This window comes from Camelus bactrianus, chromosome 35 (genome assembly GCF_048773025.1).
Source record: "Camelus bactrianus isolate YW-2024 breed Bactrian camel chromosome 35, ASM4877302v1, whole genome shotgun sequence".
Taxonomy (NCBI): Eukaryota; Metazoa; Chordata; class Mammalia; order Artiodactyla; family Camelidae; genus Camelus; species Camelus bactrianus.
The window spans coordinates 25284602-25310924 of NC_133573.1; the positions used below are offsets into that span (position 1 = coordinate 25284602).

The 26323-nt window shown below is 40.3% G+C and overlaps 1 non-coding gene across 1 annotated transcript; it reads right to left on the reverse strand.

Moving 5' to 3' along the window:
• Positions 1-20094: 20094 nt before the first annotated feature.
• TRNAT-GGU (transfer RNA threonine (anticodon GGU)) lies at positions 20095-20169 on the reverse strand. Its single transcript has one exon. It is a non-coding gene; the product is annotated as a tRNA-Thr (tRNA).
• Positions 20170-26323: the final 6154 nt, after the last annotated feature.

The window sequence follows — 26323 nt, forward strand, 5'->3', positions numbered from 1 at the left end:
TACAGATCTCCAACCCATTTAAATGATTGACCTGGGGATTCCAAGGTAGCGTGTATGCCAATGACATCATAAGAGATGAGCTAGGCTTGGGTACCTTTGCTCCCTACCACCTGCCACAGTCTCCCCGTGTGATGATGGCTTCTACAACCTTAGCCATGACCTTTGGTTAGCAGTCCTAGAAGTATAAAAACGTGCACTGAAATAAATACTGAATACAAATTTACTGACTGATGACATGTTCAAAGTCTCTGATAGCTCTCTGTACTTCTAAAACATTTACTACAAAGCCAGCTTCACACTGCTTGAGGTTGACTTACCAACCAATCAACTGAGTAAAAGAGGCAATCCTGAATGAAGGCTCAATGGCATGAAACCCTCAATCTAATTTATGTCTATTATGACTCTTGCCAGGCTTTCCATGAATAGCTGCCACTTCCTTGTAGCTTGAAGCCTGCCCAAAAGGGAATTGTACTCTGAATCCATTCTTTCTAAGTTGTGTAGCTCTCCTCTCCCACCCCCAACCCCCTCCAAAAAAGAAAGAATGATAGGTAAGCAAGCATGAACCCAATACAGGCATAATAAAACCTACTTGTGTATTGTTTACATAGGGTCTGTTTCCATATTGCCGCCATATTGAGTGTGTCTCTGAAACAGACTAAACTGTTATTTGTGGAGAAACTAACCACCTAATGTTCTCATGGGAAAATGAGTCCAGAAGCTAACTTTAGTCTGCTATCTATGGCTTTCTGCTCTCCTGGAATTGGAGATAACGTTTTCTCGGTCATCGTACCCTGATTTGATTCTCTCACTCTTGCTGTCCACTTGTAAAGATGTTTTCAGCCTCTTCTCTCTCCCCTAGGCCCAGGTCTACTGCTCTCTCCCTTTTCTAGCTACCTGGCTACCGAGTCCTGTGGCAGACTTGCTGATCAGATCGGTTAGCATTCCAGGACATTTGCCAGCCTGGGTTTCCTGGGGGGCATGGCTACTACATACGTATTAAGAGGCACACAGACCCACTTCATGTTCTTCTTCGCTTTCATTCATTCAGCAAATCCGTGTTGACTACCTTCTTCAACCCAAGCGCGGTTTCAGTTGCTGAGATAAAGCAGACCAAGATCCCCATCTTGGTGCAATTCACATTTTAGTTGTTAGTGATCCTCACCTCCAAGATAAATAATTAAAACATGGAAGATCTCAGGCGATAAGTGCTAAGGAGAAAACACAGAGCAGGACACAGGGGAGTTGTAGGTGCTGTATTTTAAGACAGGACAGATGAGGTCAACGTCACTGAGAGGTGGCGTGATGACCTGGGACTCATCTTGCTCCCACTTTTCTCCTTGAATTTATTCCTTCATGAGACTGGTTAGAGAGCAGTGCAATCTCATGATTAAATTCTGCAGAGAGCATCTAAGCGGTGTGCTCCAATTGCAGCATTTACCAGAGGGCTCCAAACCTACCAACACGACCAATTCAATTCTGCTATTCACTGCCTCGAATTCCCATGGGAAGTTCCCGATGGAGAGGGTATTAGCAGGGCAGGATTTTAAAACTGCTGGATTTCCAGCGCTCATCATTCTAAAATAGCACTGAAGCCACAGTCTCACCTTCTGCCAACCCTTTCCTCTCTGTCTCCCCCCAGCCCTTGTGAGGTGGGGAGGGAGGGCAGATTCCTAATGTCAAACTGTGAATTGTGACTTCTGCAGCCGGACCTGGGTTTCTAATGCAGTAAAGAATAAAAAGGAGCAGTTCTGTGCCATTAGAGATCAATCATCATCATCATCCTCCATTGCTTGTAGTGATCACTAGGTTTTCATTTTTTTTTTACTGAAAGTCCTCTGCTTTAGCACTTTTCTAAAAATATACATATATTATCTCATTTAATTTTCAGAGTAATTTTGTTGGGTCTGTGTATGCCTATCCACTTTTTCCATTTGCGGAAGCTGAAGAGTGAAGGAGTTAAGGAACGTGCAGCTGGTCATGACAGATCTGAGACTCTCCCCCCCCATCCCGGGCCACCTGGTTCCAGCGTGTTCATTGTAGAGACGTGGCAGTATATTCCCTGCACCGCCTGCATGTGGTGACTTAAAAGGAAAGGTTCTCATTGGTTAAGTTACCCACACGAGTTCTGCTCCCATGAGGTTCCCGGGGCGTGGTTCCTTTCCCTTCTTTCTCTTCCCTTCCCTCCCCTCCCTGTGTCTTTCTGGTCCCTTTATTTCTTGGTCAGATGCTGACACCATCTCTTTGCCTTCCACTGCCGTGTTCCTTCCGGCCAAAGACACTCCCCTTTGCAGACCCTCCACTGAACAAGAGCTACTTCTCTAAGCAGCACAGAACCTTTGGGAAGTCTTTCTAATGCTTTTTGTAAACCCTAGTAACAAAGCTGGAGAGACAAAACAGAGACCTCTTACTGGGACCCTTCCTCCTCCTCATCTTCTCTTTTCTCTCTTAAACACTGTGGGGGAAAAAGTGACCATGATAGTTACAGGGGAGGGAGGAAAAATTCCTTTTCCTTCTACTTTCCGAAGTTCTCCTGCTGAGGCTCTGGACTATAAAAGGCAGGTTAACAAGGGAAAAACAGTCAGAAATATTTTAGCAAGTGGATCCTGCGTTCATGTGTATCAAGTGATGAGTCACTCAGAGGGAGGGTTAGACTTGGGGTCTCTGGGGAGGGTTAGCTGGGGGGTAGGGGGAAGGGGTGGGAAAGAAAGGGAATTTATAGAGAAGCAAATGACTTTCTGGAAAATAAATGGGCCCTTAGGAGAGCAGATGGGAGATGCGATAGTTGGTGACAGAGTTTGGTTGTGGAACCAGGAGAGAAGGTTAGAGCTGCCGGGAGGGGATTTATGACTGTTGAGTCCTTTCGGGCGGGCTCTGCTTTTAGGCAGATCAGGGATTTCAGGAACTCAAATGCCTTTAGCTCAAAAATCACTTTTCTGCCAAGTGGCATATTTTCAGTGGCAGGTCCGGATCCCCTCTGCCCTATAAATGTCCATGAAGCAGCTTCTATCTAGTAACCCAGCTATGTGCCATGGTGTCCCTGGATGAGGGAGCCCCTCAGCCACTGGGAGGCAGAAAGACTTACTCTGTTGGCCCTTTATCCCTTGTTCCTTGTTTCCTCTGAGGCTGCTTCCACTAGTCCTGCCTCACTCAGCCTGAAAAGGCCTCGGTGGAAGAGAAGGTGTTAGAATTTGTGAAAAGGAAAGAGAGATCACAAGACTTTGCTGATGGCAAGGGTGGGGCCCCTTTGTCCTGGTCCTTCCTACATCAGCACTCACATACATACGAGAGACACGCACTGGGACCGCAGGTACCTCCTGTGAATGTGCCTTCTCAGCACTCCCCTTCAAGGATCTCACGATCCAGATGAACTGAATAACTAATAGCCTGGAAAATATTTAACATTCTACACCATTGAGGTCCGTGGGAGGTGAACTGAAATTGTTGATTTCTGTGGAAAGGTATCAAAGTTACACTTTGTTCAACTGACAAGGGTGTTACTTAAGGCTTGGGGCCAGATGCTATGAATCTTTGGTGTTTCTTTATTTAAAAGTTCTAGGAGAAGTGTAACGAAATATTAGGCTAGTTTATTTCAATTTTTTTTTTTTAAAGAAACTTTCTCTGCCATCCTTTGCACCCTACATTTTGCCACTGATATCTTTGTGACATATAAAGCACTTCCATACAAGTTAAACTTGAAGACCTACTTAGTTTCTCAGGCTCATTACCAAAGATTTAAAACCTCTCTATTCATTCGACAACAATGGTTTCCATGGCAATTACTGCAACACATGACATTCCCTGCAGCTCTGCTTAAAAAATGCACCAGCAGAAATGGCTACACATCAACAGTCCTCAGGAAAAGCTAGGCTAAGCGGGTTTCCTTCTCACTGGTGCTGGCTATAAGAAATGAATATAAACACTACTAATAAAAGGCAATCAGTTGTTTTGATTTCTTTGCGCAATATTGATTTTTCTCCTCCTTTTATTTCAACCCGTCACACCTGGGAAGATATCGTTTCTTGTAGCAAATCATTTGAATTGCATTTATGTGAAAGTGGATAGGGGTGAAGACGAAGTACTAACCGTAACTTCCATCACCCCGTTACCCCTTTCATCTGCTTCTGACTCTTTCCTCATTTCCCCTAGCCCTTTCTCTTTCTAAGGGAGCCATAAATTCTGGAAGAATAAGTAGATTGCCAAAGTAGAAACCCGGACCGGGCAGAGATTCACCCTCTACACAGTCTGTCGGCCCCTCCTACTTCCCATCAAGAAAACAAACAGAAGGTGCACTTCAAATACATCCACAAGAAGTAACTCATCAAATAAATACACAAATCAATGAGGGGCCCTTTCACTGAGCACAGGCAATGTGCAGGTTCCATAGCAAGAGCTTTGCATTAATCATTTTATCATGATCCTATGAGATCAGTATTTTCACCACTTTACAAATTAAGAAATGCATGCTTAGAGAGATCAAGAAATTTGCTGAAGATCATGCAACCAGATGAGTCAAAATTGGGGTCTTTTTAAGCTCAAATTGGCACAGCTCCAGAGCCCATGCTCTTGAATTAATTTTTTAAGGAGATTTATTTTCTCACTCGGGTTTGAGGGAAGATAGAGTGGGGACAGGAGTGTAGTCAGGAGGTTCAGGCTATTATCTGAGTTCTTGGACAGTTCCCTGGACACTGGCTGGGACAATTCTAAACAAGTCTTTGCAGCCTTAGTCCTCCATTTTTCTGGGGAATGTTAATAGTGCTGTTGACCTGCTTCTCAGGGTTATGTAATGAGAGACTGTGAAATAAACAATAGGTGAGAGTTTTGAGATGCTAAGCAATAATGATGGTGATCATAAAGCCATGAGGAGAGGCATATGCAAAGGGAAGGCAGAGGAGAAATGCAGAGTACAAGAACGCTTTAAAATGAGGAGGGAGAGGGGCTTGCCCAAAAGAGAATGAATGGTCTAATCCAATTACCCTCATTCTGTCAAGCCCTAAGCAGATGTGTTAGAAGAGATATGCAACCTGGCTCTAGAGGTGGAAAGGGCCCCCATGAGGAGACTATCTGGGTCATTCCTGGCTGTTTCTGGTCCAGGAATATCTAAGACCCTGGAAGATGTTACGCATGTGTGTTCTTTTCTCCACAAGGAAGAATTGTGGACGTCAAGGTTTCCTTTAACAAGCATGGCAGTGATGCAGATATCAGTATCTTCAGCTTGGAAGCCCACTTGTGTGATCTTTAAATAAGGAGCTATATTAGCTTTGTATTAAGATAATACCTATGTTTATGTAATTTTGCATTTACTTTACTTAGGCTCAGTCCTCAATGATGGGTGATCTTTAATTAAGGGTCGGCAACTAATGAGGCAGTTGAGGTTACCGTGCTTGACTTGATGTGTTAGCAGAATTAAACGTGGTTTACCTCTGCCTCATCTTCTCCTTCTCCTGCAGTTCAGAAGCTATCTAATAGAGAACTTGGGAAATAATACAGAACTGTGTCCTGACACATACTCTCCCATGTATTTATGAGACAAGCATTTATTCAGTACCTAAGGATATAAAACAGAACTCTGCACGGTCCCTACCCTCAAGGAACTCTGAGTCTAGGCATAAACATTAAGACTTCAACAGACATTGTTTATAAAGAAGCCTCCAGGGAAACTGTAATCTCTATAATCTATAGAGACGTAATCAAGCTGAGACCCAAAGACCTGAGGATTTTTCAGGGCCTCCCATTCATTTATACAGAAAACAGGTAGGAAAAAATGTTTCTCAGTTTCCAACGGTTGTGCCAAAGTCCTCTAAGGACCTTCTGTGACTTGGGAGTTTTAAACTTCAGAAATAAGAAGATTAAGCAATCATATTTGTAAACTTTCAGGTTGGTCATTTTTGTCCATGACTTACATAATGGATTATAGCTGAATTCTATGTTGAGTCCAAAAGACTTTAGATTTTCCAAGGCTGTTATTTTGGGATATTAAAAAACACATTCCTGGAAATTGATTTAGCTTCTTGGAAGTAAATAACTCTTCTTGATTGTATCTCTTCCACATATCCTGATTGAAATTTTTAGATTTTCTCAGATTATACAATCTGCAGCTGAAGAACATATAAGGCATTTTGGCTTTCAGTGACAAATGCATTTAAATATATATATGCATAAATATACATATCTAAGTATCGGTCACATTTATTACTAAAAGTGAAGAAGATCATTACAAAGAGAAGGACAATGGCCATTTAAGAAAAGATAATCTGAACGATATAGGAAGGAGTAAAATTTCTAGATAGACTTATTCTAACCCAAATAACAGATGAAAATAGATTTGATAAGTAAAATAAACATTCCTTCTATTGCTCTAAATCAGTGTTAATCAGGAAAAGAAGTAGAGAGAGAAAGAAGAAGGGAAGGGAGTTTATTTTAAAACTAGAGATTCCTGTAATACTTCCAACAAACAGATGAAGAAAAGTGTGTTGACTTTAAAACTCAGTGAAATTGGTTTGAATCCCAAGTTGCCATCTACAGATCAGTTAAACTTTGGCAAGTGTCACTGGTTGGGTTCCCTGAGGACACTGACTCTAAAATAGAGGTTGGCAGATGGGAGATTTATCTAGGGGTGCCCTTGGGATGTACACCCAGAGAAAGGAAGGGAAGGGAAGAAATAGCAGCAGAATTGAGCAAAGAGAGAAGTTGAGATTTTTGGCAGTCCCAGCAAGGTTCCTGTTGTCTCCACAAAGAGCTCCGAAGCTGAGATGACTCAGAGTGGTCCTGAGTTTAGGTGAGGGGACTGCGTTCTTATAATTCCTGCATTGATTAGTCTTTGGATGGGGCCTCCCCAGGAAGGAGCCATAACTTTGGGCAATAAGATTCCTTGCAGCAGAGGCACTAACAGTGATGCACCTCCCAGAAGCACTCGCAACATCTGAGGAAGTAAATTCTAGAAATAGAATGTGCAGATATTTAAGTTGAACCACACTGTAGAAGGAGTCTTTTATAAGTTCCTACTTGCAAGGCTTAAATTTGACAGAAAGGAAATCCAGAAATTCACTTTTTATTGTTGAAGGCAGTTTAGCATCTATTGAGGTCCTTTGGTTTTTTTTTTGTTTGTTTGTTTTTTTTCTAGATGTCACTAGATTAAATCTTATGACTAAATTTCAGGATTCTTGGGAGGGATTTTATGCCTTATTTGCATTGCCTTACAATTCCATGAGTGTCCAAGGGTTTTATGTACATAGAGGTTATTCTTTGGGGAAGTAATCTGTACCAAAGAGACTTGGAATACTCTTTATCAAGGAATCTACAGTCCAATGAATTAATAGCAGGATATAGATCATTCTGCGTATATGCACTTGCATTTTTATTGCTTATATTGATTATAAATAAGATATGCAAACATCCTACAGTATACAGATGAAATCTATCTGTAATATAAATTTTAATCTGTAGCTAAGACTCGTCAAACAAGGAATAGAACATTCTGATTAATCAAGTTAGATAAAAATATTTATTGAGCCCCTTGTACATTTAGGGTGATATTTTCAGTGTCACGGGAGATACAAAGAAGTATCAGAAAATATCCCTACTTGCTAGAATTTCAGTTTATATGTTTTTAAATATACAGACTATTTGATAAAAGCCACTCTATGTAAAATATCAAATGGAAGTACTACTCAGATTATTTTAAAAATTGCAATGGATGTTCAGAGTAGAAAAGGATCATCGTGGTCTGATCTGATCAAAGAGAACCTCAGAGAGATTCTAGATGTTAAAGAGAAATTGGCTCTTAAAGTTTAAAAGGGCTAGAATACAAATTTGGAAACAAATACAGAAGATGTACTTCATAGAACCAACTTTCTTAGATAAAGGATTTTTGTATGGGAATCATGGTGAAAGAAGATTTCACAGTGAAGGGCTTTGAAGGTCTAGGCATTGGGGCAGGTAAATGGTATTGTGGAGGCAGCGAAGTTAGACTAACAGCTGACAAGGTACAAGAAGGACTGTGTAAGAGACGATGGAAGCTGCTAGTTATGTAGTGAGGTGCTTGCCAAGAAGAGGTAGATACAGGCCTACCTTAGAGGTCAGGAGAGGCGTGAAGAATAGATGTCCAAGTAAGAAAGATGTTATGCTCAACCAAAGGACATCGCTGCTAATTATTAGCAATGAGATAACAACAAGGAGTAAATCAGAGACTCCAAAGGGTCAAACAAGGGTTCAATTTAATTAAGAAAAGGGTAGTATAGCTCATGAGAATAGTGGAAAATTGAGGGGAAAAGCCATTTTAGCTCAAACCAAGTTTTCTTATCTTTGTGAAGAGTACTGTACACAAGCAATTCCAAAATTAGTAGCTGGCAGAGTGTTATGCTAATGTTTTATCTCAAGCAAATGACTTTTTATTTTGTTCCTTTTATTAGAAATGCTAAGTACATATAATAACTTAAAAAACAGCTTTAACAGTGGAAGAATAAATAGAAGCATAACTGATCACCAGGCCAGTCATCCAGAGTTCCACTGAGCCAGTTTCTCCTAATAATGGCAAGAAAGTCTGAATAAACAATCACAAGCATACACGTTCCTCATTACATCATTTGTGATGGGCATTAGACCCTGAGTAAATGCCCGATATAGAATAAGGTCCCAATCCTGGATGAAATCTTAGGAAATCCAAGCCTTTTGTTTAGATTATACATCTCTTCTCATTTTGCTCTGCTGACAAAAGTTGTTGGTCTTGGTTAACTGTTTCATAGAGACTGAGGTACTGATGGAAATTGGTTTGTATTGGAGACTCATTCTTGTGGAAATAAAAAGAAATTGTAATTTGCACAATATCTGATCCAGACAGGTTTTTCTTTTGTTGAGTGTGTTTCTTGAACCATGTCAGGATTTTTTTTTTCTCTCCTCAATGTAGGATCTATTCTACTACCAGGTGAAAGGAATGCTCTATCACTATGTGATTTCTCTGTCTGACCTAACATCAAGTAGCTACAGTCTGGCCCAAGAACCGAAAGCCTTGCTTTCCTCTGGCTACTAAGGTCATGCGTTTAATTTTTCACATCAATACATCCAATTAAAACAGGTTCTGTGCAGAATAGACAATAAAGGATGGAAGGTTCTCAAAGGACAAGATATTTACTTGCCTTAAGTTATATAAATAAGTAGGGGAAATGAAAATGTATTACTGGTTTTTGCTGGGAGTGTTGGGCACGCTAAGAAAAATTCAACAGCTCCAAAAATATCTTTCAAGATAGCATCAAAGGAATCCTGTGACCCCTGGCAAGGTCGAGGCTTATGAACAGGCATTATCTCCAGATTTGGAGGAGGAAATCACATCAAAGCAGACTTTAAATCAAATCAAAGCAGACATTTTGTCAGTCTCATGGACTAATGAAAAGGTTCTGCATTTGGAATCCTTTGCAAAAACTGCAAAGGACAACACTTCCAGGCATCTGTTGGCTTGTTTACCTGACTAACCCTTTAGACCCAGAGTTTTTCTGTTTCTTACATGATCAGAACTCCAAAAGCCTGGTCTCATCCTATGGGGAGATAGAGACCAAATCAGGGGCTTCAAGCTGTAAGAGACAGATGTTACGGGACTTGGAAGGGTCAGATGACTAGACATTGCTAACTGGAAGTTTCCTACCCATTGCCCCTTTCTCTAAAATTTGTAGTTAACATGGCAGGAGAGGCTACCCAGATGAATTTTTAGGTTCTTTGCTTTAGCAAGATGTGTAATGAGTGCAAGCATTTGCTTTCTCAGGCCTGTGTTTTGACATTTTATGAACTCATGAAAGAAGACATCAACCCCCAAAATAGACTTCTGATGCTCTTAGTTACTAGCCGGTGTCTTATTAACTATGAATTTATTTGCATGGATAGTTAAGGGAGGCCGTGCATCTTCAACGCAAGTCCATGGTCTCCCCTGTGTGAAGCTATCTGAGTTTTGTGGCCTGGATCTGCTACTTAGGAGTGTGTGACCTAGAGCAAATTGTTTAAACACTATAAGCCTGCATTCCTCACCGGTACAATGAAACAAAAATAGTGTCTACTTCTGAGGGTTAAGAAAGTGAAATGAGCTAATGCATAGAATGCATTTAGCCTAGTGATTCTCTCCTACGTGGTGCCCCACAGATGTCAGCTGTCAGGACACAGTTACTCAGTGAGCCCGCCTTGACTCGCAGTGAAAATGTGACAGTGCCACAAGGACACCCTACGTTTGTGTGGCTGCCTTCATCTTCCTGGGATGACTTGCATATTCCCATCGTGGTGCCTGTACCTGTGCTATTTCCCTTATTTGGATTAACCATGGACCATCCCTCCACTAAACTGTAAAACTTGACACAAAATTCATCCCCTTCAGGATGCTTTTTATCTCACTCTGCTCTGTCCAGTCTGGTGCTTTCTCTCGTCCCCCAGCCACTTAACAGTTTCTTGTGCAATGTCTGCTACATCCTGAATAACCTACGTAAAGTAAATAAACCAACACTGGAGTTCCCTTTGCCAGTGGAATGTGTGTGTTGTACTGAAAATGTAGTGTTGTTTATGCATGTATGAGTGAGAGATCTGCTTTCACTTTAGAAACCAAACAGGAAGAGGCTATTCTATCCCTAAAGGGGTTTACAAATCCACTTCCATTACCACAGCAAGAAGGAAAACACTAATCACACCAGGAGAAGGCAGCCATCAAAGCAAAGGTCTCAGATCACAGCAGAGAGAAATTCAGAGGCAGAACATTGTACCTGGAGAAAGCGCATAAGCAAAGACTAAAACTGAGGCCCTGAAGCAAGAAGAAAACTGCCTTGGGCCAAAAGTGAGTGGGGGGAATATCCCAGGACACACAGAAGAATATCTAGACTAGATGAAATCTATTTGCTGAGCCTCTGTGACCATGGGTTATTATTTCTTCGTAGAGTGGAACTGGAGGGAGAGAAATCACTTGGTCAACTCTTCAGGTGCTTTTAGGAATCAAACTCTGTGTTTTTTCTCATTGTGAAATTTGAGTTCGGCTGTTTTCATCAAATCAATGTATTCACTTTCATGAAGTCTTCAATTTTCATACATCAGAGAGATAATCCAATGTGAGCATCTATCTGGGGTTTGCCCTACAAGACTATTTCAAGTGGAATATTGATTTACAAAGTACGCAAAGTACCACTGGGCATACTCCAACCACAAAATATAATTGTCACAGCCAGATATTTCTCTCTGGATATTCTCTCATTGCATTGTGTCGTTCACTAGGATAACTTAGCTTGCTCACGATTCATGCATATATTTGGTCCTTCCATGGGTCCAGCACTCTTTAGGTATTCATTTCTTTATATTAATTCTTCCTATAAAACTAAGGATAATTTCATTCTATACCAATCATCCTAATACTCTGTATTTTTTATGTTGTCAAGATTAATAAGTTTTTCTATCCATTAGCTATGTATCTTATGCATGTTTTGTCTCTCCATTTACTTTATAATCTCCTGGTCTAGGACATAGGAATTATTCTTCCTTCTTTTGAAAATTTCAAAAATGACTGCTAGTTCTCTTTACATCCTAGAACACACGTTTTAGCTCATTAAACGACTGAAGATACAAATATATGAAAAACAAACAAGTAATGTAAGAGGACAACAAGGTTCCTCCAGGTTCTGATTTCTTGGAATTTCAAACTGGGCAACTAAGGAAAATTCAAATCCCAACAAAATGCTCCAGGAGAGTTTATGGATCTTGGGTTTGGGGACCGAGAAGGCTGAAAATGTGTGATTTAAACTCATGAAGAAATATACGTGTAAGAGCTGTTGTATCCGTCATCTGTCAGTGCCCCTCGTGTCACTCCCTTTCTCCATGGGATAGAGGCTCTGGGGTAAGGAGGAGAGAGAAGCCTCATTTCAGCTTGTGCTACTTTGATCCTAAAGTCAATATAGGATGTTAAGTGCTTATTTAAAATTTTCATTGTGTTGCATCTGTTATTGGCTTTAGAGGCTACATCTTTGAGAAAGGGTAAACACAGAGGCACTGCTGCCCAAGAATAATAAGAATGTTCATCTTTTGGTGCCATATTGTTCCCTTCAGCACAATTTTTTATCTCCTCTGGGAAACATTAACTATCTGATACTATAGAATACTTAGAAGTTTCAAATATCTGGTGAAGAAACAAAATTGTTTTTGAGTGGGAGCTGCAGAATAAAAAAGATAGGCTCAAAACACAATGAGGTATTGATGGAAAGGCTTATAAATAGAACGCTGGTGGAAGAAAAAAAGTAATTTGTATTAGAGGAACAGATAGCAAGGAGTGTGAGATATGGGTTGACATCTGGGGATTCAAGAACGGGTTGGAAAAGGTTACCGTAAATTATGTTCTCCTGTTCCACAGCAATAATAGTTGCCACATGAGAAAAGTATATTTAAATAAAAATTTCCCCTTAAAACACTGCATTGCAAAATATGTTTTCATGTGAACTCTAAAATGAGAGAATGAATTGGCAAGGTTGAGCCATTTGAGAAGCATATAATCACTCTTGGATTCTTCAATATGGGGACAACCTTATGCAGAGGAAAAGAGAGGGGAAAGATCTTCCCTTTTCCCAGATCAATCCTTGTACTTTGCAAGGGTTCGTTTATATAGTTTTGCTGTTAATCCTGCTGGTATCTAGAGTCACTCATTGAAGAGAAGACTCCACGTCCTACTCCTTCCATGGATTCACTTAGGAAAGATTCTAAGAAATCATTTTTCTCATTTTCAAAGCTTATAACCTGTTCTCCAGTGAAGACAATTCGCATTTTGCATACTTTACCGAGAAGACCACGAGGTTGGGCATTCTGACCCTAACCAACTGTGTGAACTTGGGCGAGCTTCTTAACTTCTCTGGGTTTCACTGTCTTCATATTTACATAAAATGATTGAAACTACCCATTTTCAAAGTCCTCAGATGTCCTGCAACTCTGATGTTAATGGCTTAACAGATCCATGGCACAGATCATAATACACACAGGAAAATAGAATCTAGATTATTGCATTTCCCATGTTCAAGCTTTCTCCTCTTCACAATTCTGTCTCCTGAGAGTCAGAGCCAAGGCAATGGAAAAGGCCTAACAAACTTATTCCATTTGCTGTAAATATTTACTGTATGGTTGAGTCAATGGTGAATTGATCGCATAGTGACTGCATAAACTCTATAGAAGTCAATAGAATTATCTGGAAATACAGTGCAGGTAGTAGGGAGTGACTTCCATTTGTAAATTTCTCTTCCTTGTGCTAACGTTTCTAATTTTAGGGAAATGGATTTTTACAGGTCACAATTACACTTCCATAGTTGCATCTCTTTGTGGGTCCTCAGCTCGGTGTGGTCATTGCTGCCTGTATGTCAGAGATAACATGTTTTTATTTTTTAAATTTTGGTGAATTACACAACTTTTGAATCTCCTGACAAGGACAAGATATCAGCACTTGCACATAGTGGTGTCCATGGAAGATACGTGGTATTTACAAGCTAACAAATGGGTAATATTCACAAACTGAACTGAGGAAGTGGATGTATTCATTCAGTTGGCTAACGCCTGCACCCCAGATATTAGTTTAAGTATAATCTTCAGCTCTAATATGTGTATTCAAAATAGTTTTAGAAGCAGCCAATTATTTGAGTCAGTGAGCAATCTGTGAAAGCTACATTGGAAATAATGCCAATTTTGATCCATTTACTGTCAAGAGGGTACCTTTAAGGAGAAGCCTGAAGCACTGGAACGTGGACTGACCATTGCAAATAGGATATGGCAGTCAAGATGAGAGATGATGAGAAGGCTTTGGCAGGGGTGAAAATTGCGTCAGTAGTGCTCAGAAAAGCTGACACACTGACATGAGTAACAGAAAAAGGCCACTCTGTCTCCTGCCCACATTCAGGCAAATAGGCATTTGAGTCACAAGAGGCTTCAACAAGAAGGACTGAGATGGAGACAGAAAGTTGGCATTGGCAGCCATGCACATCATCAGAGACAAAGGCTACAAAGCCATCTCCAAAGTCTTTTGAAAAATCAAGAACATATCTAGCCTGAAGATGTGGGGTAAATTAAGATACCTTCACATACTTACATTAAGGATGGAAGAGTCACATATTCCAACTAACAGGACCAAGATCAACTCATTCCTGTGATCATTCCCCTGATTCTCTACAGAACCCCAAGAAAGTAACTCTTCCAATCAAATTTCGTTTCTGCGTGCCTTGGTTTTCTTGTATACTACCCTGTGCTTGTGAATCCCAGCTCAGGTCTAGAGATATTTTAACTATTTGGTGTCACTGTTTGTAGAATACATTCCTTATAAGACTTTAAACATTTTATCAAAATGTAAATATATTGGTGAAACCCATTGTTAGATATCTTTTGGTTCTGTGTCTTTAGTGAGGCTCTTAGTAATTTCTAGGTAACCAGGATATTAGAAAAGCTGGAAGTATTTTTGCTAATGGGTGAGATAGCTTCTTGGACTTCAAACTTTTTTAATAGACATATATAAACTAACAGTAGGCAGAAAACTTAGTGATTATGGAGTTCAGGCTTCTTACTTTATAAATTGATCAGACTTCATTACCTATAATCTTTCTTAACCAATCAGCTCTCCTGATCCTTTCCAATTTCCAGTAATAAGCCTGTTATTGTATTTATTTTATAATTTCATCACTTATGCTTATTCTCTCTCAGACTTTCAAACAATCAGTATACATTTTGTCGAGCACTCTTCATACTCTCTGAGCTCTATCTGCTCTAGGAGATGCAGTACAACTATTTATATCATGGTATTTTCCTTAAAAATGATTAAAATCAGAAAACAAGGTAAAATAAATGAAAGAACAGGGACCCAGGGCTCATAAGCTTCTGCTCTATTCACCCAGTCTTTGCCTTCAACAAAAAGTGGTGGTGACATCTCAGATTTGTATTAATATAGAAGTATAGGATTTGGAAAGAAGAAAAGTGATGGTTTCCTGCTATTCAGGGGTGATCAAGCCACATCTGGAATAAAACATCCCCTCCTGGACTCTTCAATTTAAGAGGAGTTAGACAAGCTGATATGCATTCAGAGGATAATGAAAAATTCCAAGACCTTGTAGCATAAAGAAAGATTGAAGAATAATATAGACTTTAACTTAAAGAAGAAGGGATATAGGGGGGACAGTGAAAGCTGTCTTCAAATATTTGAAGGTCTTGCAGTGCAACTGTGTGAAAGAGGATTATTCTCCTATAGAAATATGTAACCTCAGTGTTTCTAAAAGAAGAGACCTGAGGGTATAAATGAGGTCCCATCAATGCGTGGGTTTTATGTAACTGCCCCTCCCTCCTTGGATAACTGCAGGATTTGGCTCCGCTTCATCTCTGTTTATGTCTGTGTGTCCTCAGAGTATTTTCTTAGTACTCACCATTTGTCCCCTAGTGTTTGTTTCTGTTGTCACCTCTTTGCCCATGAGCCTCATGAGGGAAATGCATCATGTCTACCAATGCTGCTGGTGGAAACCCTACTTCTGTGCCAAGGGTGCTGTCTCTCCAGCCCCAGAAATTCAAAATCACTCAAATGCAAAAAATCTATGGGACATTTAGCTTAATTCAAGTTGCTTCTCTCTTACTGTCAATAAGGAGACCATCCCTTCTTCCAGTAAAGCCCAAGACCTGGTTGCTGGGGTAGAACTGGAAGCCAGATTCCTTTCCATCACACCCAAGACAGCTCACCAAAAATTTCTCTTTTCCCAAAGCTTTCATCCATAGAACATGCATCTACAGAGCATGCATGACCTGTGGATAAGAGGGGCTGACATCAGTTTTCACACACTCAAGAGTCAGGATTGAGCTCTTACCGGAGAAAGTTGGGACTGATGAGGAAAGATGCTGGAGGTGCATCAGTATAAGAGAAGACTAGTAAATAATTGGGGCTTTTATCGGCTCAAATGTGCTACCTGGAGAATTCTTCCCTTGTCACTGTTCCTGTTCAAGTGTACACTCCATGAGCATTTGTTGGAAAGTGTCCTGGAGAAGATGCAAACAGCAAAGGAGTGTTTGGACTAGATAACCTTAAAGATTCCTCCAACCCCAAGACTGTAGGAGGCTAACCCAGTCTACTCACCTTGGACAGTGAGCTTGGATGCTCGGAGGGCAGTAATAACAGAGGCATCACCACAAACCTAAAAACAAGTGGAAAACAAGGGCTCAGGATGTCTGCAAGTCCTCTTCTCAACTCTCTTTCTCCAGGTATAATGTGTAGACACTCTGCATTAGAATCACTTGAGGAGCTTATTAAAAATTTTGATTCTTGGGATAAAAGCTCAGATATCATCGTCTTTCTTTGGAAAGCAATGCTCTCCAATAGAACTGTTGGCAGCAATGGAAATGTTCCATTATCTATGCTGTCCAGGATGGTAACCACAAGCCATGTGAGCCTATCGAGTATTTCAAATGTGGCAGGTGTGACGAAAGAACTGGAATTTTAAGTTTAATTCATTTTAATCAATTCAGATTTAAATAGCCACGTGTGGCTGGAGGGGGGCCCTGTGAAACAATTTTAAAGTCTAGAAGAAGGAAGCTTAGAGAAAAGTTAAGTTTGTGTGGCACAGGAGGAACAGTGGGCAGTGGAAGCAAAGCATGAGATTGGAGCCAGCATGCAGCAAAAATGAAAAAGAATTTTATAATTCAGGAAGTGACCCTAGTACCATAGCTCATAACCTTTCTGAGGTTACGGAACCCCCTGAGAATTATTGAAAGCAATGGATATTCACAGTCAATAATACGCTCAGACTAATTCGTATGATAAATTTCCATGAGGTTTCGGGGCAAGAGAGTTAGAGAATCCCTAAAGCTCATCCATGGTCTCCTTTCCAAACCACAAATCCCTGTTTGGGAATTCCTGATACAGTAAAACACCCCTCAGTCTATAGACAGACAAGAAAACTAAAACACAGAGTTTAAGGATTGGCTCAAAGCCATTCATTGATCATCCAACTTGGCTTCTATGGTCTCCCTGTCCCACCCTCTGTACATCTTTCTTTACCTGGAGTCATGCCAACTTGTGTTTTACATGGAGAGTAAAGCTAAGATTTATATACAAAAGCTGGGAGTTGAGCTGGGTGTGTTGGAGTAAGCCCACTTGAATTTATTTCGAAGTGCTGTGTTTTTTGCAACACTTAACCTCGTTCTCCTGTTCTTGGACGTGAAGGAACTATTAGCTCGATATTCGAAAGGCAGGAAGAACAACAGTGCATTTGATTATCTTTCCTTTCTCTCATCAGAATAAAGTGTGGTTAAAATGCATCAATAAAGGAGACGTCCAGCTCCTTGGTATTTGATTAGGAGAGCCTTTATGCAATTGATTTTCCAAGCTCTTAGTCATTTTGCAGAAAGGTCCCCATACATTTCAGGAGTATTAACTGTTAAAAATAGTTTTCGGTTGCTGGGCAAATACCAATTTGCAGCAACTGGAAAGAAAAATTTAGCATGGCTGTTTACATACATTTTAGAGAGAATATTAACATCACCTTGAGCTATCTGTTGTTTGCTTGTATGTGCGAAGGGAGAAAAGCCAACACTTAATACAACACTTAGAACTCACATTTGCTATTGTATGTTCATAAATATTAATCTAGAGAGATAATTAGCTCCATAAATTTTACAATTAGCCTTTCAGAAAAGAAGTGGATGCTAATAAAAATACGGCATGCTTTTAAGCTTCTCTACTGGCAAGTGTTTTCACTCTAACGGCTCCGAGTCAGGTCAGTCTTTGTTTAATCTTTTCCTGAAACAGGCACACCTTACACATATTCTGTTTCCCCCTTGGGACCATAGCCTTGCAACAGGGAAAATAGGTTTTCTATTCTTAAAATCTAGTTACCACCTAGTTGGGGAACTTTTTCTCTTTTTTTCTCTGAAATACTGTGAGATGACAAAAAATGCCATAGTTCACTCCCCTCAGAGATGGCTCCAGTTCAGACCAAGGGAAATCTACATAAGCATGTTGCCCAGGTGAAATCAACACGTTTATGTTTGTGTGCTCTTCCACCTGTTTTGATTTGAAGCAATACTCTAGTCCTTAAATCTAAGTGTTAAATCCTACCACTTATCGTCAGTCACAAATTAGGGAGGTGTTGGTCCCAAAGATCTAGTCAATGCCCCATTCTAGAAGTTATGCAATGTCAAGGGAAAACCGTTCCACTGGAAGTCAGCAGTTCTAAGTCCTATTCTAATTGATAGTAACTAGCTGTGCAAACTTGGGCAAATCACATAATTTCCTTTTCTTGGAAGTTAAGAGGTCGGCTTGATCAGTGGATTCCTTGTCTCTCTCTACATTAGAATCTGTTAAAATGCAGATTTAACAGATTGCAGAGGTGCAGATTTCTGTACCTCTCTCCACCACTACTGAGTCAGAATGTCCAAGGAGTAGGGCCCAGGCATCTGGTTTTTTAACAAGTTCTTTAAGTGGTTCTCATATACCCAAAGGAACCATGTGGATTTTCTACAACAGCTAGTGAATTCAAGGGTCTTTACTGTTCCTCCCTGTTCTCAGTGTCTGTGGTTGAAATGTTCCCATGGATTGATGCAGGGGACAGGAAGGAGAACCTCCGGAAGAAAGGAGTTGCTCATCTCTGAATCATGGAAATAAAATCCAAAGTGTGAGCAGAACCGGAGGTTGGCTATGGCCTTTTCTATTCACTTTAAGGCTGATTCTTAACTGTGCAATGAAAATGGTTATAAGACAAGTCAAAATATTCCCTTGAGGCAGCCTTGAACATTCCAGGATAGGAAATAGTTCTCCTGTCTCACACCAGCCATAAACAATTGGTGATGGAGCTTGGAACCCATATTTCTGAGCCAAGGGTGTGGTCTCTCCAGCCCCAGAACTTCAAAACCATCTGGAGGAACTGTGGCTGACATCTTAGGATTTCCTGCAGAGCAGTGGTGCTCACTACAGTGGTGGGGTGAGAGGGACTAGAAAGGGGCAGCTCTTTGAGGGGTTGTAGATGACTTAAGTTTGGTCTTGATGATGAATATATTTTGACATTTCAAACAGCCTTGAAGAAGTACATGAGACATATTTTTATCACAAGGAGTCATGGATTAAAAAAAGCAGAGCAATGTTAGTGGAACCGGGAACCCTCGGTCTGTCCTCAGGATACTCCAGGCTTAATCACCTGATTCTGAAACAGACCCCGCCATGTACCCCATTCTGGTGTGGATGGTGATATTAGCAGAGCTCTACCTCCTTACAGTGAAATGTCAGCTAAAACTCCCCCTGGTGCTTTCATGTTCATTAGTTACATTGTCCCTAGTGATTTCATGCACACTGACTTACTGCACTCCTACACCTTTCTTGTGTTAGGTAGCTGTGGCTAATGTTGTTAACTCCCGTTTGATAGAATATGAAACCAAGGCTGGAGAACACTCCATGATGACTGCCAGGCCTGGCCCAGCTGGGGACAGGAATGTGTCCTTTCCACCACACCAGGGGACACAACTCACTGTCTTCCTTGTTCATGTGAAGGGGGGGAAAAAAACTCAAGACCCAGAGAAATTGGGTGAGTTCTCAAAACTCATTTAGCCAGTCGGTGGCAGAGAGCAGGACTGCAATGCAGGTTTCCTGACCCAGAGTTGTATATTCTTTTCTCCACATCATGCTGCTTCTATAACACTGGCCAAAGCCCTTGACCTCCCTCAGACATCAGAAGCCATGTCCTTAGGACTTTAAAAGAAGTGGGTTTGAGATGCCCCACCTCTGGCTGGGCACCTTTTCAACTGTGGCAGGAAAATTAGATGCGGCTGAGTGCAGGTCTCTTCATGGGCAGCTTGGGGACCCTTCCACATCCCTGGAGGTGAGCATGAATGACGGCACAGTAGCAGATGTATGTTCACCTCAATGACAATTAAAAATGCTGTTTGACCCAAAGTGTAACACACAAGAGAGACACGCATACACACACACACACACACACACACACACACACACACACATCCTTCTAGAAACTCTATTTAGGGCTGGAGGAATGGGAAGAAAAAGTTTCTGAAGGTTAATCTGCTGTCTGTTTGTGGCCACAGGGATCAAGAAAAGATTAGCTTTTTGGTTAGACAGGTTTTTTTTCCCCTACATGGAGGGACTGGGAATTGAACCCAGGACCTCGTGCACACCAAGCATGCGCTCTCCCACTGAGCTGTACCCACCCCAAACCCAGATTGGCTACTTGGAATCCACAGATAATCCCCAACTCTCCATTTTAGCCATTACTGGTCAACCTTTATAGAAATGGTTAGGAGCAAGGAAGTTTCTAAAAGCCACCCCGGAGCAAGAAAAACCAGGAACCAGAACAATTTACAAGCTGGATCATCATCCCCAACTGGAGAGTAAGTTACAGAATAAAAGGAAGAGTTATCGGCCCCAAATCCAGAGTCAGTGATACAAGGGAAGGCAGACTAGTGCTAAGCTATTTTCATTTCTAATTGTCTCTCTCTCTTTTTTTTCCTATTGAAGTACATTTGATCTACAATGTCGTGTTAGTTTCTGGTGTACAGCACAGTGATTCAGCTATACATACGTATATATTCTTTTTCATTATATTGACTATCTGATTGGTTATTGACTATCTGATTCTCTCTGGTAACACCCCTGCACTGTTACTACCCCCAGCCCTGAAGGAGCCCCACCTTCACTCTCTCCTGGAATCTCACCTCTTTCTGTGTGTGCCTGTGTGTGCAGAGTTTTGAAAATACCAAGGCACGGCCTCTTGATAAGCCATTATAGCCAAAGTTGATTCTTTTGTGCCACTGTATCTAAACTCTGCACCTTTCTCTTTTTCCATCAGAATGTAGGTCTGTGTCCCATTGTTTCAAACCCTATTCCCTTACTAGGGCAAAACACATTCATTACATTGCTGTCATAGACAAAGTTGTTTATCCCTACTAGGAACAAAAGAAATGAAAGTTAGAACAATAGACCTTTTCATTTATCACGGTGATGATATCTTAGACTATTTCATACCTAGTGTTCACAAGTGTAGGGTAAGACATGCAGTCTCTTGTACCTTTGAGTATAAACTGATACAATATTTCTAAAAAATCAATGTATTAAGAACTAAAAGAGCTCAAACTTCCTTACCCATGAATTTTATTTCTTTGAATTTACCCAAAACGATTAGTGAATGCAGAATAATTCATTGTAGGAACATTCAATATTGTGTTATTTATAATACCAGAAGTGATAAATGAAAAGAGACATGAAACAATAATCATGGGATGGTTATAAAGATATCACAGTCTACCCACACTGTGGAATAATATCTAATCATTAAAAGTTATATTTTTGAAAGTTATATAACATAGGGATATGCTTCAGTATATTCATATTAATGACAAAAGAAAGTTGTGCTTATGAGCACATGTATGTGTATGTAAACATATTTACATAATTTGTTCAAGTATAGGAAAATTTTAGTAGTTATTTCTGGGTAGTAGGGTTATAGATAATTTTTATGATTTTTTTCTCCCTTGCATTTCTTCATTTTCTAAATATTCTGACAAAAAATGCATTATTCTTATAACCAGAAAAAAATTTTAAAAAGCATTTTTCATTAAATATTGTGGTGGAATTGGTGGTTGGCTCTCTTCTCCTTCCCAGATTAAATTATTTGCACTTTTCCGGGAAGCTGATTTTTCACTAGGGCAGAGGGTTTCCATGAGTGGAAATGCGGGGCCAGTCAGGTAGAGCAGACAATTCTGAAGAGGGGATTCTGCCCTGCCTCTCGGCTCCCACCACCAGGGTTCCGGCTTTCACCAGCAGTTCTAACATACCTAACCCAGCATCGTAACAAAGCCTCTCCTGCACTCACGGTCGGACATAGGATTCTGGCTGATTGTGGGTTTGCTACCTGTGGACCTGTGTATGTCCTCACACACACACTCCCTCTTATAATTGGATGTGTATTTGTTTCATTAAATTCACTCCGTCAGCAGTTTCTGCTCCAAACAGTCCCTGAGGCTAAAAGGGAAAAAAAAAGTCAGTAATCAACATACTACTTTCAAGTACAGAGTACCGACCTATTTATAAAAGGAAATTAAATAAAACCGGTAATTATAACTAGCGTACAACCTTTCAACATAGTCAATGAGAAATTCAATTTGCTTAAAATAATGAGATACTGTGGCAGGAACAATCTGTTCGCGTGCTGTTCCCAAGAGCCTGGGGATGGAAACAAACCTTGCCTGACATTTGATACTATCTGTCAGTTTATCAACTCTGTCTGTGGTGAGTTTTATGATGGCACTACCAGGTTTGGGATGGAGAGAGGAGAGGAAAAAAAAATCTCTTTTCTCTTTCCTGCTCAGCTATAGGGAACCTGTTAGAAAGTGGATTCAGATGTCCATTTTGAACACTTGAACAAGTTAAATGACCTCCCTCAGACCTAATTTGGTGGGTTTAATTTAGCTACTTTCCCCCCTTCTCTACCATCACCCAAACCAGACGATTGAAGTCCCTGAGGTGTCCGCTCTGCTGACTACTCACATGCTCTTTGTCTACAATTTTTCTGTTTTGTTTTGTTTTTGTTTTTGCTGAGTTCATATCTTGCCAAGGTAAGATAAAGACACATAAAAGTTGAATGAAAGAGTGTCAACACAAACCAGTATCTACTGGTGTGGGGGTTTTGCCCTAGTTAGCTAAGGCTGCCCTCTGTCTTGTCTCCCTCTTTCCTTCATTCATTGGCTTTACAAGTTTTACTCGCTACTACTGAGTACCGGCCCCTCTGTTAGATGTTGGCAAAGGTAGAAGGCAGAATAAAGCACACACTGTGTCTTCATAAATCCCAACAGCTAGCAGACTCATAAACAGGCCATTGTAAATCTATTTGGAAGCATGGTGACAGGGATTTTTGAGAATGTTTAGAAGTGGTGCCTACCTAATCTAGCCTGAAGGGCCATAGGGAAATTAGGAGAGAAGTGTCAAGGAACGAGTAAGGAGATAAAATCTAAACAAAGTAGGAAAGGATGAGTCAAAGTTAACAAGGCTGAGAGGAAATGCATTCCCAGCAGGAAACTCAGCACAAGTAAGTAGGCAAAGAGACAAGAATCACAGGCTGACAAGCAGAATTCCATTGTTAGACAGTGAGTGGCAGGCAAGGAGTGGTGAGAGGTGAAGGTGGGAGAGGGGACAGGTGTATCAGCTGGCTTTTGCTGTGTAACAAACCACCCAAATCTTGGTGGCTTAAAATAACCACTGTTTGATATAGTCCCAGTTGTTTTTTTTTTTTTTTTTTCCTTTGCTTTTGATGTCAAATACAAAAATCATCACTGAGACAGATGTCAAAGAGCTTACTGCCTATGTTTTCTTCTAGGAGTTATATGGTTTCAGGCCTTATATTGAAGTATTTAATGCATTTTGAATTAATTTTTGTTTATGGTGTAAGATACACTCTTTTGCATGTAGCTGTTTTCCCAACACTACTTACTGAAAATACCATCCTTCCCCTCCCCACATTGTATAGTCTTGGGTCCATTATTGCAAATTAATTTGCCATATATGCCTGGGCTTATTTCTGAGTCTCTATTCCATTCCCTTGATTTACATGTTTGTTTTTACACCAGTGCCATACTGTTTTGATTACTATAGCTTTGTAATATAGTTTGAAATCAGGGTATGCAATGCCTCCAGCTTTTTTGTTCTTCCTCAGGATTGCTTTGGCTATTCAGGGTCTTTCGTGTTTCCATACAAATGTTAGGATTGTTTATTTTATTTATGTGAAAAATGCCATTGGTATTTTGATAGGGATTGCATTGAATCTGTAGCTTGCTTTGGATAGTATGGACATTTTAACAATATTAATTCTTTCAATCCATGAACACTGAATATCTTGCCATTTTGTGTGTGTGTCTTTTTCAATTTCTTTCATCAATATCTTATAATTTTCAATGTATTGGTCTTTCACCTCCTTAGTTAAATTTTTTTCCTAGATATTTGATTATTTTTAATGCAGTTGTAAATGGGATTCTGATAGTTTGTTATTAGTGTATAGAAATTCAACAAATCTTTGCATATTGATTTTATTTCCTGCAACTTCATTTAATTCATTTGTTAGTTCTAACAATCTTTAGATGTTAGATAAATGATGTCATGTCATCAGCAAATAGTGACAGTTTTACTTCTTTTCTGATTTGGATGTCTTTTTTTTTTTTTTTTTTTTTTTCTTTTTCTTGTCTGATTGCTATAACTAGGACTTCCAATACTATGTCAAATAAAAGTGGCAAGAGTGGGCATCCTTCTCTTATTCCTGATCTTAGAGGAAAAGCTTTCATCATTTCACCACTGAATATGATGCTAGCTGTGGGCTCGTCATATTTATATTTTGTTTTAATTTTAAATAAGCCAACTAGAAAACTATGATTTTGTCATAAAAACTCATTCTTGAAGACAGAAAGACCAGAATTTGTGTCTTGTCTCTACCACATTCTAAATATGTGACTTTGAGAAAGTTCTTTGACCTCTTCAAGCCTCAGTTTTCCCATCTTTCAAGTGGCAATAAAAATACCAAATGCTTACTGCATAGGGTTATAGTGAGGATTACATGAGATAAGGCATACAAATCACTTCAACAAAGTCTAAACTTATGATGAATGCTCATTAAGTGCTAGCCAGCACTACTTTATTATTATCATTATTGTAGATTTTAAGGAGCAGCTGGGACCCAGATAAAGAGGCTCAGTTGAGAGATGATCACAGAGAAGCCTGAAATGGGCAATAGTAGTTAAAATGGAGATGAGAGGATAGACTTGATAAATATTTGGGACTTAACATTGGAAAAATAAAGAAACTGACTGAATGGGGGACTCCAAGGAGAAGGAAGACTCAAGAGAAATCTCTAGGCTTTCTAGCCTGAATTACTGAGTAGACTGCTTCTAACTCATATAAATAATATTGCAGGAAAAGCATTTAAAAGGAAAAATGATGAGTTGTATGTGAGTGAATCTGAGACACCTGTGGGAGTCTAGGCTGGTGGGCACCCACTGGAAAGACACTGAGTTTAGGTTCCAGCCCATCTGTGCCCAGCCTTGGCATTACATAATATGAAAAGAAACAACCTGGATACTCTAAATAGGTTTGCAGGTGGAAGTTCTTATTTTTAGAAGAGAATAGAGACTTATTCCTCCATAAAATCCAAACCCAAAGAAGCAAATGTAAGTGGCAAGCATTCCTTGTCTTGCTCACTGTTATTTAACTGACTGCAGCTTCCCTGAAAGGTCATACAGTGCTTGCTTGGCCATCCCATCAGAAGTCTCCACTGGAAGGGATAAGCTAGGGGAAATACCCAGAATCAGAGAAGGCCAAAACAAGGGAAGAGAGCAGGCATCTGGGGAAAGGGGGAGAGAATTTCCCTCCTCTAATAGGAAACAGCCATTCAAGACTGATCTAAATGATGGCGCTACAAATTCCCAAATGATGAGCACCAAGGGTCACTAGGTAGGAAGAAAAGAAAGATGCAGTTTCGCTTAAGAACTCTAGACATTTACTGGAAGAGTACTGGGTACCAAGTTAGTTCTCTTAGGAATTCTCTCAGCCCTTAATTCTTAGAACTCTGGGACAACTAGAAAAACTCCATCCTCCCCCCTGAAGGAAGTTATGAAGTCTTCCAGTTAGAAGAGATTTCAGAAGATGGGCTGGTTGTCCTGCTTTGCTATCTGGAGGACTACCCCAAGATAGCATGTACTTTTCCCTTGAGCTAAAAGCAGAAAGAACAATGTCCAAACATGCTAGTGTACAGGGCAGAGCATTTGGAAGCATTGACCTACTGGGTCATTAGCTCTTAAACTGATGAAAACCATGGACAGCTCGCCATGAAAATTCACATTCACACACAGTTATTCGTAGAAATTCAAGACTTGTGCAAGCCTCTTAAAGACTATCCATGGAAAATCTGAAGATCTGAAGACCCAAAGCTAACAACCTAACATAGAAGTGGGGAAGGAGGGTGCACAAGGGCCATCACGTAGTTGAATCCTCATTCAGAAGACTTGTGCAGGGACCAGGTCAGGCCAAGGACATGCAAGAAATGCACAGTGCCACCATGATGCTAGCTAGAATGGCTGAGGGAGCTGATAATGACCTGCTGAAAGTGCTTCATGAAAAGCACTGTCACTGCCCCATTCTGGTGTCCTGGGTGCAGAGGCTAAAAGAATTCAGCTTGGTGAGAAAGCAAGGAATTTTGGAACTTGAGAAAGGATTCCAATTTAAAGGATTCCTGTTAAAAAAGAAAAAAGAGAAACCACAGAAAACAACAACAACAAAGCTAGCAATACCAAATTCACACCTTCATTATAATGTTTGCTTTGAAAGAGG